This window comes from Suricata suricatta, chromosome 5 (genome assembly GCF_006229205.1).
Source record: "Suricata suricatta isolate VVHF042 chromosome 5, meerkat_22Aug2017_6uvM2_HiC, whole genome shotgun sequence".
NCBI lineage: Eukaryota > Metazoa > Chordata > Mammalia > Carnivora > Herpestidae > Suricata > Suricata suricatta.
In genome coordinates this window covers 70,193,197-70,209,137 of record NC_043704.1, presented here as the reverse complement: position 1 = coordinate 70,209,137, position 15,941 = coordinate 70,193,197, and the positions used below count along the sequence as shown (strand labels likewise).

The window sequence follows — 15,941 nt, the reverse complement described above, 5'->3', positions numbered from 1 at the left end:
CTATTGTTCCTTTGTGCTTTCATCCTTTTTAGTGCTTTGTAGCTCTTTACCTTCACGATTAATTCAAAACAAAACAAATGCTTGTTTAGCTTTTATTAGTGCTTGACAGTGTTTGTTGCACATGTTGAAAAGTTTTTTCTAATATGTCATTTGTTCTTTTAAAATTAATTTTTATGTCTAATTAAAGTAATGTATATACATAAAGATATTCATTTTTAAGCCAAATTGCATATTCTGATTGCTTTCTTGTTTGTGTATCTTCTGGCTTCTCCTGAAACTAAGCTTAGTCTGTGTCATAGTTTCCTGAATTGCCTTAACAAGTCACTGCATATTGGGTGGCTAAACAACAGAACTCTATCAGCTCGAGGTTCTGGAGGCCGGAGGTGGTGGAGCGAGGTGTTGGAGGGCCGCACTCCCTCCCAAAACTCTAGAGGAGAGCTCTTCCCGTCTCTTCCAGCTTCTGGTGGCTCCAGGCGCTCCGGGGCCACATCGCTCCTGCCTCTGCCTCGTGGTCACATGGCCTCTCCTCTGTGGGTACCTCAGGCAGACAGCCTTGTCACTGGAAAAAGGTCCAGTTTCGATAATCTGGGATGATCCCAATTGCAGACCCTTAACTTAATTACGTCTGCAGAGACCCGTTTTCCGAATAAGGCCACATTCACAGGTTTCTAGGGTTAGTATGTGGGCATATCTTTTGGCAGCCCACAATTCAATCCACTATGCTCTATTTTTTTCATTTGCTTTATTTTCTAGTTTTTTACAATTACCATTATAGAAATATCCATAGAGCTTCTATTTTTAATTTTTTAATGTTTATTTATTTATTTATTTTGATGTTTGCTTATTTTTGTGAGAGAGAGGGAAACAGAGCACAGGCGGGGCAGGGTCAGAGGGAGAGACACACACACACACACACACACAGAATCCAAAGCAGGCTCCAGGCCCTGAGCTGTCAGCACAGAGCCCAGTGTGGTGCTTGAATCCACAATCTGTGAAGTCATGACCTGAGCCAAAGTTGAAGAATTAACCAACTGAGCCACCCAGGAGCCCCATCCACAGAGCTTTTAAATATGTATAGGTGTTTTTTCCAGTTCTCCCTATGTTACATTTTCTCTTGGAGATCCCATCCTTACCTTCCTTCTGGGTGGATGATCTCAGGACAGGGTCACAGCTGTTGTCTGGTATGTGCCCTTCCTACTCCCAGGTGTTGTCTCTACTGTCTGGATCCCAAATCATCCTCTTCTGTCTAGGATGGAAAATGCCACTTTTCCACTTCCATGTGTGATTGGTAGGAGGTATAAAAATCTAGGCTGAAAATCACTTCCCTTACAATTTTTTTTAACAGAGTTGTCAATTTTGAATTTTTTTAAATGTTTTTTATTCATTTTTAGATAGAGACAGTGTGAGTAGGGGAGGGTCAGAGAGAGAGGGAGATACAGAATCTGAAGCTCTAGCTGTCAGCACAGAGCCCGACGCGGGGCTCGAACCCACGAACTATGAGATCATGACCTGAGCCGAAGCCGGACGCCTAACGGACTGAGCCACCCAGGTGCCCCTCCCTTAGAATTTTGAAGTCATTGCTCTACCTTCTGGCATTCAGCAGCATTCAGGAGTCTGGTCCTATTTGGATTTCTGCTCCTGATAAGTGACCTCTTTCTCTTCTTCAAGTGCTTTAGGACCTTCCCTTTGCCCTTCAGGTTCTAAGATTTCATAATGAAAATTGCTGTTCATTGACCTGGGGCATTTTTAATCTGGAATCTTCAAATTATTTCTTTGACAATTTCTTCTCCTTTGTTTTTTCTTTCTCTCTTTTTAAATTTTTAACTTTTTTCTTGAATTCTGAATACTTGGATATTAGAGCTCCTAGCTTGAACCGTCTGTTTATACTATTATTTTAATCTTCTCTTTTCTCTAGCTTATTCTTTTTTTCCTTCTCTATGGGAGAGTTCTTCAACTGTATTTCTATTGTACTGAATTTTTCATTTTGACTAGCCTTAATTTCCAAGAGCTCTTTGTTCTTTGATAATTTGAGAATCACAGCCTCTTCTTGTTTCATTAATATAATATCTCATTATGATTCTTTCAGGCTATAACTTATAGGAGTTTTTTTTCTTGTGAAATTTTCTTCTCTCAGCATTATCTGTTTTTTTTCCACATTTCCTTGTTTCTGTTACCTTGTTTTATTCTCTGTGTTAAGTGCTTCAAGCTTGCTGCAAGCTTTCTTCAATGCCTGGTAGTCTCTGACTATTTGTTCTTTTTTTTTAAGTTTATTTATTTTGAGAGAAAGAGAGACAGAGAGAGAATGAGTGTGGGAGGGGCAGAGGAGACTCCTAAACAGGCTTAGTGCCCAGTGTGGAGCCTGATACAGTGCTCAATCCTACAACCAGGAGATCATGACCTGAGCCGGAATCAAGAGTCATCCCATCGTCAACCAAGTAAGCCACCTAGGTGCCCCATTCATTCATTTTTATTATGTATTTACTTATTTTAAAGTTTGTTTTGAGAGAGAGTGTGCACACATGTGCACCTGTGAGCACAAGTTCAGAGAAGGGTGAGGGGCAGAGAGAGAAGGAGAGAGAGAATCCCAGGCAGACTCCTTACTGTCAGCAGACAGCTGTCTTGGAACTTGAACTCATGAACCATGAGGTCATGACCTGAGTGAAAACCAAGACTTGGGATGCTCAGCCAACTGAGCCACCAAAGTGCCCCCATTCATTTTTTATTCTTTGTTTTTTTTTTTAATGTAATAGTGTTTATTTAACTTCAAAAACATTTCAGCATTCTAAACATACAAAAAAATAACAGAATGTTGCAAATTGTGCTTAGTACAGAAGGTTCTTGAACTTTCATTGATGCAGTGGCTCTTTGCTAACAATGAAGAGTTCTACAGTTTGTTTCAAAACAAACAGTTTAAAACTATGCACTTAACTAAAAAAGATCCAAACTCTTCTCATGCCAGCTGACCCCCCACCCCCCACCCCCGCTGCTTTTCCACAGCTGAGAATGGCAGCAGAATGCTAGGTCACTATATACAGAAACAAGACAACCTGAAGCTAAACGATGCCCACTGCAGTGTCCACAGGCCCAGCCTCACAGTGCACGCCCTGAGCTACAGCCCCTCCAAATGGCATCTTCCCCCACAGCCTCAAGCCAAGCAAAGAGCATCAAGACTTTGTCTCGGTTGTTCTGTCCTTTTTACAAACTATAGATATGTACAGTTGAGAACTCAGGATTTCTAGCCAATAACCATAGAGTTAACACCACCTTACAAATTCAAAAAAGAAAATGCCAGAAACATCTTTAAATGCCTTGTCACACCAACAGCAAAGTGCACAGAGTGAGGAGAACACGAGAGCCTTTTCGTTTTAAAAATGTTTGGAAATATATACAACTTTGATACAGTTTCAGGGTGCTCTGGACACCCACGGCCGCTTCATGTAAACCACTGACAATTTCTAGAGCACTCTGAAGAGACTACGATATGACCATGACCCAATTGTGTGATTAAACCTAACGAGGGCAACAGACGTGTCTCCAATAAGAGAGGCGTCCGTGACAGCGCTTCCTACTCTAAGGTGTTCACAAGGAGACAGAGGAACAGTTTTTTCTTTTATTCATCCTCCTCCTCCTCCTCCTCCTCCTCTTCTTCCTCCTCATCTTCTTCATCTTCCTCTTCCACCTTTTTCTGGGCAACTTCTGCAGGACCCTTGGCGCCATCAAACTTTCCTTTAGACTTATAGTCGGCGACATCCTTCTCATACTTCTCCTTCAGCTTCGCTGCCTTGTTGTAAGGCTGCTTTCCACTGTCACTTAAGTTATTCCACATCTCACCCAGCTTCTTTGCCACATCTCCAATGGAGATACCTGGGTTGGTAGACTTGATCTTGGGGCGGAATTCTGAACAGAACAGGAAGAATCCAGACAGTGGCCTTTTGGGAGCATTAGGGTCCTTCTTCTTGCCTCCCTTAGCTGGTCCATAATCCTTCATTTCCCGATCATAGCACACTTTAACTGCCTTTGCCATTTCATCAAATTTAGACTTCTCTTTCCCAGACATTGCCTTCCACCTCTCAGAGCACTTCTTGGAAAATTCTGCAAAATTGACAGGGACCTCTGGGTTTTTCTTCTTATGTTCCTCTCTGCACGTCTGCACAAAGAAGGCATAAGCAGACATCTTGCCCTTTGGTTTCTTGGGATCACCTTTAGCCATCCTGACTGTATTGTTCGCTAGTCTGGGCAGCGCAGGGCACGATGCGCGGCTCAGCGCTCCCCAGCCTCGTCCCCATTCATTTTTAATACGGAGGCACTGGTCAGTCACTGGAAGGTCTGTGTAGAGGAGGTGGGGGTTGTGGTGGGAGGCTTCACTGTGAGGGGACGGTGTGGCACACTGGACTGTCTCACCCAAGTCTCCCAAATCGGTCAGTTTCTGTAGGTCTTTCCTCTGGTACAGTTAGTGTCTTCCAGAGAACTCTCCAGTCTCCTGCCTCGGACATGCCTGGCTTCCACGGTGCTGGGAAGAGGGCAGAAGTGGGGGGAAGAGGCTGGGGGACTCACGGTCAGGGTGCAGACTTCCATTTAGTCTGACGTCTTTCACCTGGTACATCCTTCCTTGCACTCAAGCCCCAGTGTCATGCCTCATCCTCCATCTCAAGCCTCTGTGTCATGTCTTTCATTTCATCTCCATGCTGCCCATAGAAATGGATCTTACTCATTGCCTCCACTTCCTTACTTCTTGACTCCTTGACCTGCAAGCAGTCAGCACAGGCCCCTCTTCCTCTCCCCATCTCCCGTCCTGTCTCTTCCAACACAGCCTCATTGCACGAGGCTCTGTGGAGACACAGCTACATTACTGTAAAAAGCTAAATAGCATGGCAACGTAATTTAAACAAGGCCCTCTCAAACATTTGTTTGTCTTAAAGCTCCTAAAATGCCATTTTGTTGGATTATATTTTCATTTATGTAAGATGTGTCTCATGCCAAAATCATTTTATTGCCACAGAAGTCAGGCAAATATAGATAAAATACATTTTAGAAAATAAAGTGACATGTGGCACATTTTAATTCTATGTTCTGCATTTAAAAATGAAATTATGCATCTCTAAGCTTAACTTTTTGGTTATCTAGGAAGATAGCTACTTTGCATGGGTCTGTAGTCACCTCGGGTCCCCCACCTCGCACGCTCTGTCTGCCCGGGCACGCCGCCGTCCGTGGGAGGGGCTGTTGCTCAGTGCACAGCTTGGGCAGGCGCAGGCTCTGCTCATGCTGAGTCTGGCAGGTGGGACCTGGGTCCGCCTGTGCCCGGCTATAAAGCCAGCTTGCTGTTAAGAGCTATTGAAAGATCAAGGGTCAAGCATGCCTGACTCTACCATCTGCTGAAATCGCTCTACCTAAAGTCCCACTAACCGCTCAGTCTTTAAATCCAGAACCTTTGCTCATTTCTTATTCTTGAATAAGAATGCACCACTGACCACTGTCTCAGTCCATTCAGGCTGCTTTAACAAAATACCCTAGACTGTGTGGCTTTTAAACAATGGACATTTCTTTCTCATGGTTCTGGAGGCTGGAAATTCAGGATCAAGCCACTAGCAGATTTAGTGTCTGGCAAGGACCAGCTTCCTGGTTTGTAGAAGGCTGTCCTCTCACTGTCCTCATGTGACCAGAGGGCACGGAAACTTCCTGAGGCCTCCTTTATAAGGGCACTAATCCCATTCAAGAAGGCTCCACCCTCATGACCTAATCACAGCCCAAAGGCCCACCTCCACACTCCATCGCACTGCGGATGAGGCTTCAACATATGAATTTGGAGCGGAGGGGACACACACCTTCAGTCTATGGCAACCCCTGTGCTGACTTGACTCAGTCTCTTCCCATTTCTTCTCCAACACAGGGCTGCCTTGGCTCTTTTCTTAGTCTTCTTCTCCTGGATGCAGGCAGGGGACCCCGGGTCAGTCATTAGTGCTGCTTTACTCTGTGCTCTCTTCTTCAGAAAGATCCTTCCAGCACTGTTGCTGCTCTCATCTGCTTCTTCAACTTTCCTGGATGGAGCTCCCATGTCACCAACTGCCGTTGCTTCTCTCCCTAGATGTCTGAGCATCACCTTGAATTAAAGACAAGCAAAGCTGAAGTCTTGCATTTCTTCCTCGTCCCTTTATTTACCGTCTCCTCCTCACCCCCTAAAACCCCCCCAAAAAACCTCCCCTCAAAACTCAATAAGCAAATAATTAGCTTATCTTCCAAATGTCTCCACCATTTCCCCAAGCCTGGAGGGCTGGAGTGAACTTTTATTTCTCTGTATAGCTTAAACCTTCCTATCCTTTTCAACCCGATAGCTCTCTCCTTAGATCAACAGAGGCCATTTCTTATATGGGGCACTTAGATGATTTCCAGATCTGAACTTATCCTTCCAGGAGCTTCCTTTTGGTTGACTCTACCCTTCTCCTATGGGCAACCAACCTTCCTGTACACTGAAGCCAGATTACTTTTCCTAAAACAGTGCTTTGCTTAGGTTACTCTCCAGCTTAAACAGCTTCAGGAGCCTTTTATTGCCTACAGGACAGAGTCCAAACCTAATGGGTTTGTATTAACTAAGTTTCACGGACTAGCCCCAAATTACTTGTTTGGTTATGTCTCCAACTCTGCACCTTCCTGCCCCTTCTTCCCAGAAATGTCTCCACTCACTGGGTCATAAATACATATGAATACAGCCCTGCTCCTACTTTTGGAATTCTCTCCACCACACTTTGACCTAGGTGCTCTCTCTTGGATGAAATATTAGGAATTGTACTTGAAGAATATGGTCTGAAATCCGGGAGCCTCTAGTGGTCTTGAGCAAGGTTACCTGTTCTGAGCCTTGGTTTTCTCATCAGTAAATGTGAGGATAAAAGTGTTCACAATGCAGATTGCATTTCTGATTGTATGGTGTGGCCCGTGGAGGCTGGGCGGGGCTGGCAGCCACAGCAGTGTGCTCGGGACCCCGGGAAAGTTAACGAGGGCTTCGGAGACTGGCTCCTCAGTTAAAGTTTAAAAAGTGTACTGATATTTGAAATATTTCAAATGTACAGAAAACAATATTACAGATTCTCATCTACCCAGCCCCCCCCAATTTAATGGGTATTTTGCCAGTTTGGTTTCAGAACTCTCTTAAAAATAAAAATGTGTGAGGCATTACAGGTGCAATTTAAGTAGTACTTTGCTCCATTCTCTTTTCTCCCCCAGGTGAACACTATCCTGAGTCTGATATTTGTCCCTCCAGTGTATTTTTATTTTTCTAACATACGTAGATACCACAGTTGATCTCTATTAATGTTTAGTGTTTGAAAGTTTTACACGCATTTTATCATACTGCGTGGACCCATCCACCTGATACATATTTAAAGCATGGATGATTGAATGATTATTGCAGTTTGCTTTTCTCACCCACTGTATTTTGCGATTTGTTCACATTAGGCTATGCCTCGCCATTTCTTTCATTTTCTACTGCTCACAGCGTCCTGGGAGACCCTGACACGTAAACAGGGACTGAGTCGTGGCAGTCCTGTAACATGGGTTTCGGGGTCGGGGGACTCCCATCCAGCCTGAGTTAGGAAAGGTTTTCCAGAGCAGATTCCCTCTGAGCTCTGGGAGTTAAAGGAGTACAGGACTTAGCTGGAGGAAGAAGAGAAAGAAGCACATCTTGCAGTTCATGCGACGACCCAGGAGCCTGCTATGCTCAGAACCTGAGAGAGCCCCAAGTGGGATGTGGGGCGAGGAGCGTGCAGAGCACGAGGGGCCAGCTCCTGAAAGCCCGGGCTGCCCGCTTAGGGGCCCGGGCTTTGTCTTGGGGCAATGGGAACTGTGGCATCAATTGTACACTTTAGAAAATCACTCTGGCCACAGTATGGAAAAACCGGTGGCTTGAGATTGGGATGGAGGATGGAGGCAGGAAACTTATTTGAGAGGCTATCATGGGGCTCTGGGAAAGCAGTGGTGCTCCAGTGCCCTGGGGATGGGGAAGAGGGAGCAGATTAAAGACAGATGAAATAGTGGGATGGGATGTGGGGATGAGGCAGAGCTGAGGGACCTGGCTGACACGAGGCTGGCTGGCTGGTGGCTTTGGGCCACTGGGATCTGGGAGGAATCTGGGAGGAATAGATGTGGGGGAGAGCGAGAGGTCAGCATAAGAGTTCAAGTGATGTCCAAGTGGAGACGACGAGACGGCAGCGACGTGTGTGGCCAAGGGCTCCCAGGGGTGGTCAGGCCTGGAGATGAAATCGTGAGCACTGTGGGGGTGAGGTCAGGCCCTTCTTTCTTCCTGAGGTGAAGACGGCGGCCCAGCGACCATCATGACTCTGTAGCCTCTTCTTCCCAGCCACTGTCCTCCTGAGCCTTTCCCCTGTGGTGGGAGGGCTTTTCTGCAGAGCTTTGCTGGGAAGGGTTTTCCAAGGCCTGTGAGCAAGGCCTGCCTAGAAGGCCTTGCAGTGCCCCGGGTGGCCTCTGTGTGGAGTCGTGATTCTGGCTGTTTGTTTTCTGGCCTCTGAGGGCCAAGGAGTCTTGTCCCAGGGTAGCTTGCTCAGTCATTCCTCTCCACACACAGAGGTACTAGGAGAAAGCATGACTGCTTTGTGTAGAATGGCCTAGGGCATCCTGGCATTGGCGTTTTACTTACACCGTCGTCAAGTAGGTGACGGTGTACTGAAAGCTTTCACACCCACCATCTCATGAGACCCTCCCAGATGAGGGAGGCTGGGCAGCGTTATTTTCTCCATCTCACAGATGAGGAACTGTGACCCAGAGAGGTCCGAGAACAGGTAATTTCCGAGAACCCAGGCCTTGGTACTCAGCCCTCCCTGGTTCAGCAGAGAGGAACAGAGTCTTCTTAGAATAGCTGATGACCCAGCCTGTGACCCCAACTTCTATCCCTGGGGGTCTCAATGCTGTCTGCACATTAGAAGCACCCGGGGAGCTCCCACCAGCCCCAACCCCCACAGACCAAGTCTGCCAGCACCGCTGAGTGGGACCTATTGGACTGTATTTTCTAGCTCTCCAGGTGATTCTACTATACACTCAGGGTCGAGAACCCCTGTCTGGCCCCCTGCTCATATGGCATCTGCTTTGCTGTCTAACACAAGCTCAGTGGAATGAGAGCCAAACAGTGGTGAGGCCACATGCCATACTGCTTGGACTGGCAGAATCCTGGAGGTAAGACCAAAGAATTCACTGCCCTAAGAGCAGGCTCCGGAGGGAGACTAACTCCTCCTTCCTGTGCCTGTCTCCCTGGACTAGCACTCAGCTAAGGGCCCTGCATATCACAAAACCTGCTTATCCATATGTATGGATGTATGTGGGAAAATTGTAATGAGTGCCAGCTTTATGTCAGGCACTTTACATATATTATTCTTTTTAAATTTTTTAATGTTTATTTATTTTTGAGAGCGATAGGGAGGGAGGAGTGCAAGTGGTGGAGGGGCAGAGAGAGAGGGAGACACAGAATTGGAAGCAGACTCCAGGCTCTGAGCTGTCAGCATAGAGCCCAATGCGGGGCTCTCGCTAACTGAGATCATGACCTGAGCCAAAGTCGGACACTCAACTGACTGAACCATCCAAGTGCCCCCATACAGTATTCTAATTAAACCTTAAAGGAACCTAGTGATGTGGGGGGATGGTTATTCGTATTTTACAGACAAGAACATTGAAGCCCCAGGAGGTTATACAGCTTTCCTGAGATTGCATAGTAGGTGGCTTAGCCAGAATTTGAATCCAGTGCTCCTGACTCTAAAGCACTATTCCCTGGTGGTCTGGCATGCCCTTGAATGAGGGTGGTGGAGCCATTCTCCTCTACTGAGTCCTTTACTGCTCCCCTCCTCCTTCAGATCAAGGGGGTCCGAGAACATGTTAGTCTCTGCTGGGCCCTCCCATGCATGATCAGAGCTTTATGGGTCAGAGCTTGACAGGGGAGCAGGAGATGTGGGACAGAGGACTATAAGGCAAGGTGAGGAGTCAGAACCAGGTACTGAAGTGGTGAGTACATGAGTCCGGAATCCCTCCGGCACTGTGGGACTAGACAGTCAGCTGACCAGGACCCAGTTCAGGGCAGGGCATGGTGTTGATCAGGATAGGACCTGATGCTCCCTCCTGGGTCCTCAGGCCCTCTTCCTGGGAGTGCAGGGGTGAGGCCAGTCTGGGAGTCAGACTGCTCAGCCGTCAGTCCTTAATATTGTTGGCCTCAGTCAGTCTGACCCCAGCAGAGGTGAGTTTCTGCACTTTCTTAGGAGACTCCTTGAAAAGTTGTGCTAATTCAGAAAGAAACAGGACCACAGGAACCCTAGTGCTGGCAGCTGATCCATCTGCTGGAATTTGTGGCCATGGTAAAAGGGATGGGAAGAAGCCCTCTTTTAGATTTATCCTATCTTCTTTTCCTTTCTCTCCATGCCTTTCTGACTCCTTTCCTCGCCCCCCACCCCTGCCCCTCATATCATGGTTTCCCCGCCCCCACCCCTGCCCCTCATATCATGGTTTCCTACTCCGGAACTTCCCTCTCTCCCTCTACCTCTATTCAGGGCTGGATCCTTTGAATAGGCTACTGTATTGGGGTTTCTGGCCCAGCGTGGGGTCCTCATTACTGCCCTGATCCCCCTTTGCAAGCCACAGATTTTGCCATGATGGATAAAAGTTAGTTGCTATCCAGTTAAAGACTTGCTCCATTGTAGACTGGTAATGAGCAGGCTTTTGAAGGCTTTTTGCAGACTCAGGCAGTGTTGATGATTTAGGCTTGAAAGGTTTATTTATGCACTAGATCAGAGCCCAACAGATATGCCAATTAGCATGGTCACCCTTCCAATCGGTTGTGGAAAGACATGTTCTGGGGACCAGAAAGCGGACCTGAGTCCGGAAGCCCTTGCTTGTGCTCAGGGAGAGATGAGGCTCAGGAGTGGGGCCGGGGCTGCAGGATCTCCTGCCCAGTCTCCTACCCAAACCCTCCGTAGCCCTGTTCCTCATGATGTTATCTTAGGGACTCTGTTGGTGGGAGCAGTGTGGGAGTGCAGAGGGGTGGTTCCACTGGGGGCCCCAGAGGAGTCCAAGGTGTCCAGGGCTGCCCCCACACCAAGTGGCCTGTCACAACAACACTGGTGCTCCTGGAGACAGACAGACGTCTCAGTCCCCTTTTGTCCCCAACTCCAGAACAGGGCTTTATATCAGCAGGTGCTCAGTCTGTTTGCTGGATGAATGAATGAAGAATGAATCAGATAGACTGAGGGTACCAGGGAAAGGCTCTGGAATGTTACTGGAGGTGTAGAAAGCCCTGGCCCCTTCAAGTCTTATCTGCAGTCACCTAGGAGACGGATACTCCCCAGGCCTCCCTTCTGAGAGGCGCCGACCTTCCTGTTTTGGCAGCAGTTCCCAGGTATTCTGTCTGCACAGGCTGCAGCTGGCAAGAGAAACCACAATGCCTGTGTGGAGGGTCCGGCCCAGGGTGGGGTCAGGTTGTGAGTTCAGTCAGACCATCTTGGGAAGGAGGAAGGAAGGAAGGGTTGCAGCTGAGAAGAAACTGGCTTTGAAACTTTTCCTCCTGGATTTTTTGTTTGCAAGGAGTGGAGGTGCTTGGAGAGGCATTAAATACTTGACAAAAGGGTGTAGAAGAGTCATTGGTAAAAATCAGAGTGCAGATCTCACCTGCAAGCAGGTCAGCCTGGATGGTTTTGTCTGGGAATGTCCGTGTGCTGGAAGGACGCCACAGGCTCTGTTAATAACAGCTCTGTGTCCCTTAGGAGGAACAAAATTTTTTTTTTGAGAAAGCACATGTGCTTCATATTATGCATATCCACTGAGCATGTGTGTCCATATGGCTGGGACAGGAGTCTCCTGACCCGTTCTTTCCGACTGTGCAGGTTTGGGAGAAAGACCAGGGATCTGGCAATGTTGGCTGGAAATTCCTGTAGGTCAGCTGGAATCTGGCTGGGGATTTGCTGATGTGAAACATGCATGGACAGTCAAATGCACAACAAAGGAGTCAAAGAGCAAAGCCAACTTGACCTTGAACAAAATCTTCCTTTGCTCCTGAACCACACACCATGCAAGGCAAATCAAGGGATATGGGAATATGGATTCCTATTTGTTAAAAAATAGACAACTGTTTTTCATTAGGGTTTTCCAGTTATAGCACATAGAATTGTGGTGACCTCATTTTTGACCAATGGCCAATACATTCAACTGTCTGGTGGAATAATCTATTAACTGGGCACCTGCCAATCGTCTGTAATAGGAACTCGTTTAGACGTATGCTTTAAAAAGTGATAACATTGTTACAGGCTCTGCCTAGACAAGGGGATGGAAGCCCACGCAGGTCAGCACCAGCGCTGCAGTCAGTCTTGGATGATGAGCTGTGTTTTCAGAAACCTCACTGTCCTGAGTGTCCTCCCTTTCCCCCTACGCTAATTATATGGTATTGAAGGGCAAACTGACATGTGCTTAGATTCCCCGACCTTCAGTATGTTGAATCTGGGTGACGTGCCTGATCCTGTGGGTGAGGAATCTTAGGCACGGAGAAGTCAAGTGCCCTTTTCTGGGTCAAACAGAGCCACAGTTGCAAGCCAGTTCTCCCAGCACCCCATCCAGTGCCGTTTGCCCTGTACCCGACCACAGCCCTGAGACGTGTGACTCGTGTTTGCAGCAAAGCAGCTGCTCACACGCATGTGCTGGCTCCGTTGCGGGGAGCGCCATCATGAGGCTGGGTGCTGAAGGAGGCAGCTGTGCTGTTGCCCACCTGCAAGCCAAGTTTGCCATTTTTAAGGAACCGTGTCTCAGTCCCGAGCGCGAAAAGGCTTGGGTGATTTGTTGCAAATGCCACCTGCTTCATCAGCCTGCATCTCTGGGCCACTGCTCACTGGAAGATGGTGGTAGTTGTGAACACTAGGAGGCCATGAGGAGAAGGGCTGACCACAGCGAGTGCCCACACTCGCGGACTCTTTGATGGAACTACCTTCTTTTGTAGAAAGACAGTTGCTGTGCATAGTAAGACAGTTGCTTATCTGTATAATGGTAATAAAATTGAGCACTTAGCGTATGTCAGGCTTGTTTCATGTGCTGTACATGTGTTAATTCGTTAGCTTCTTACAGTGAGAGGTAGGCACTATGATTATTCCCATTTTACAAGTGGGGAGACTGAGGCTGTGCTGCTAAAAGTTGCCTTGTTGGTAGAGGTAGAATCAAACCCAGGTAGTCCATACAGAGCCCAGGCTCTCAATCCCTGCATTTTATGCCTCCTAAGACTCATGACTCTAGACGTAGGCCTGCAGTCAGAGATAGGGGCTTCTGGTTCTTGACTTAATTTCATCTGGTCTTCACACCACTTTGTAAGAGGTAATATAATTTTTGCTGGACACTGTGAAAATGCAAAAAGGAGATTCTCAAAGTTTTTACAGAAGGCATCTCACAAAATGAGTGTATTACTTTATAAACAGTTTTATGATTGTCTCTGTGAAATGCAGTGCGTCACTTTGCAGAGAAAGAACATGGAAGGAGAGATCTCTAAATAGGAGGGAAAATGTTAATGCTTCCAATATTTATATTATGATTACTTTCTTAAGTTATCTTATTCTAAAACACATATTGTGTATGGATGAGCATATAAAACACCGCTGCTGGTAAAGAACAGCAGAATGTCATCTAGAGCTCGTCCCACAAGAGCTCCCTGTGCTCCCTGCCGGGGGCATCTCCCTCCTTTCCTCACCAGAAGTAATCACTATCTGACTTTGGGTTATTCAGGTCTCTGCCTTTCCCAGGGTTGTAATACGTGTCAGGGACTAAATATCTGGAGGGATGTGCTGGGGGACAAAACTGTTCTCTGTCTTTACGTCTGAGTCCCTCATTGCCATCCCTAGCCCTTGCAGTTGGTCAAACAGAACAGTTCCCACTGACTGAGGAGTAGGCTGGATGGGGAAAGCAGCAACTTCATGGTCAAGTTCATGGTCAAGATGAACCAAGCACATGAGATTCTGAGATAGGCTCAGGCCAGTGTTCTGACCTCAGGTTAAAAACTAGGTGTGGTGGCTCCAGAGAGCTTGGTGATAAGGGCCCTCAGCATGTCTTTGGTCCCATTGCTCCAGTCTGGGAAGTCACCACATACTCATGTGCAAAGCTGTCCCCTGAGGATCTCTAGTCACCCTCCTTTATCTCCCCTCTCTGTTGAATCTCCTGTTTCTGTCATTCTGATTTGCTCTCTCATCTTTTTTTAATGTTAAATTTTTTTTGAGACAGAAAGAGAGAGAGAGATTGGGGGTGGGGGGCATAGAGCGAGGAGACCCAGAACCCAAAGCAGGCTCCAGGCTCTGAGCTGTTAGCACAGAGCACAATGCAGTGCTCAAACTCATGGACTTCGAGGTCATGACTTGAGATAAATCAGATGCTTAACCGACTGGGCCACCCACGCACCCCTGTTCTCTCATCTTGATGGAGGTCATCTTCCAGTAACTTCTTGAGAAAGAACTCATGAGAGATAAGTGGTTTGAGACTTTTTGTGTCTGAAAATTCTTTCTTCTGTGCTCATACTTGATGCATATTTTGGCTGGATATTCAATTCTAGGTTGGAAACTATTTTCTTATAAACTTCTTTTTGCTTGTCTCCTGGCTTCTAGTATTCCTGTTGAGCAGTCCATTCTGATTCATGGTCTTTTACATGTAACTATAAACTAGTAGGAAGTTCTTCTTGTCCCCAGTTTTCTGAAATTTCAAAATGATACACTAACGTAAGGTTCTCTTTATATTATGCTGGGCACTGGGTGGGCCCTTTCTGGTCTGGTAATGTATCTTTCAGTTTTGAGAAATTATCGTGAGTTATTTCAATGGTGATATTTTTCTACACTTTCTGTTCTCTATTTCTGGTACTTTTACTATTAGGATATTGGATTTTATTTTTACCTATTTTTATCTTCACTTCCTGAGAGATTCCCTTAACTCAGTCTTGTAGTCCTTCAATCAATTTTCTTATTTTGCTAAACTATTTTTAATAATGAAGACCTTTTTCTTAGTTTTTTAATTGTTACATTTCATTTCATTATTTCAACAGCATCCCTTTTTTTTTGTTTGTTTTTTGGTTTGCTTCAGGGATGCAGTACTTTCTTATAGCCCTCAGAGGATTTGTTGATATATTTTCCAAAGTTTTCTTATCTTCTCAAAGTTTCTGTTTCCTCTAAGCTGCCCTTTTTCCTTTTGTTTGGGTCTTTATCTCCCTATCAGAGGGATTTGTCAGATATCTGGTCATTCTTGGCTTTCTGCTCCAGAGTAAGAAGAGACAAGGCTGCCTGGAGGTCTGAGCTCACAGCTGGGTCTGGTCAGTTTTAAGCTGGGTAAGACAGTCTGGGTGCACTAGCTATTGGGGACCATCTCCCAGGATTATCTTTTCAGGTGCTTCATGAATTGTTTCCCTTTCTCTAAAGAGGAGTCTTGTAGTCTGCCTGAGGGATGAGTCAGAGCACCCTGTTGTGACAGCTGAGTTGGGGGGAAGGGGTGGAGACCTCTGCTTCAGTATTCAGTAAATATGGGCTCCATTTTCCTCAGCTGGGCCTGGCACTCCAGTCAAAGTCCTTGGTTTACCATCTCCAGAGAATAAACTGTTGTGGACTTCTGTTGGCCAGGGAGCACCAGGCGCCTGGTAGCACGTGTGACTTCCCAGAGAGCCTTGGTCTTCTGATTGTAACGCACCTCTTGCCTCTCCCAGGGCCAGACACCTGGTGCCGCCCACCTGAGACTTGGAATTTTGTGGGGCATATCAGGTTGGTTTCAGCTTCCCTTAGCTAGCTTGAGATTCCATTTTCTGAGGTCTTCTTGGGGAAGAAACAAAATTAGGTACATATATTCAGTCTGCCACCTTACCCCAGAGGTCTGGTGTTACTATTTTTAAATGACAAACTGACCATGTTTAAGCATTGTTTTTTTAAATTAGAGATTTTTTTCTCTAGGAAAAAGAG

The 15,941-nt window shown here is 46.5% G+C and overlaps 1 protein-coding gene and 1 pseudogene across 1 annotated transcript in view; one reads left to right on the top strand and one right to left on the bottom strand.

The window, feature by feature from the left end:
- Positions 1-15,941, top strand: part of SLC12A8 (solute carrier family 12 member 8) — a 133,830-nt gene that overhangs the window by 43,483 nt on the left and 74,406 nt on the right. The gene's annotated exons all lie outside the window — the stretch shown is intronic.
- Positions 3,611-4,273, bottom strand: LOC115292682 (annotated as a pseudogene).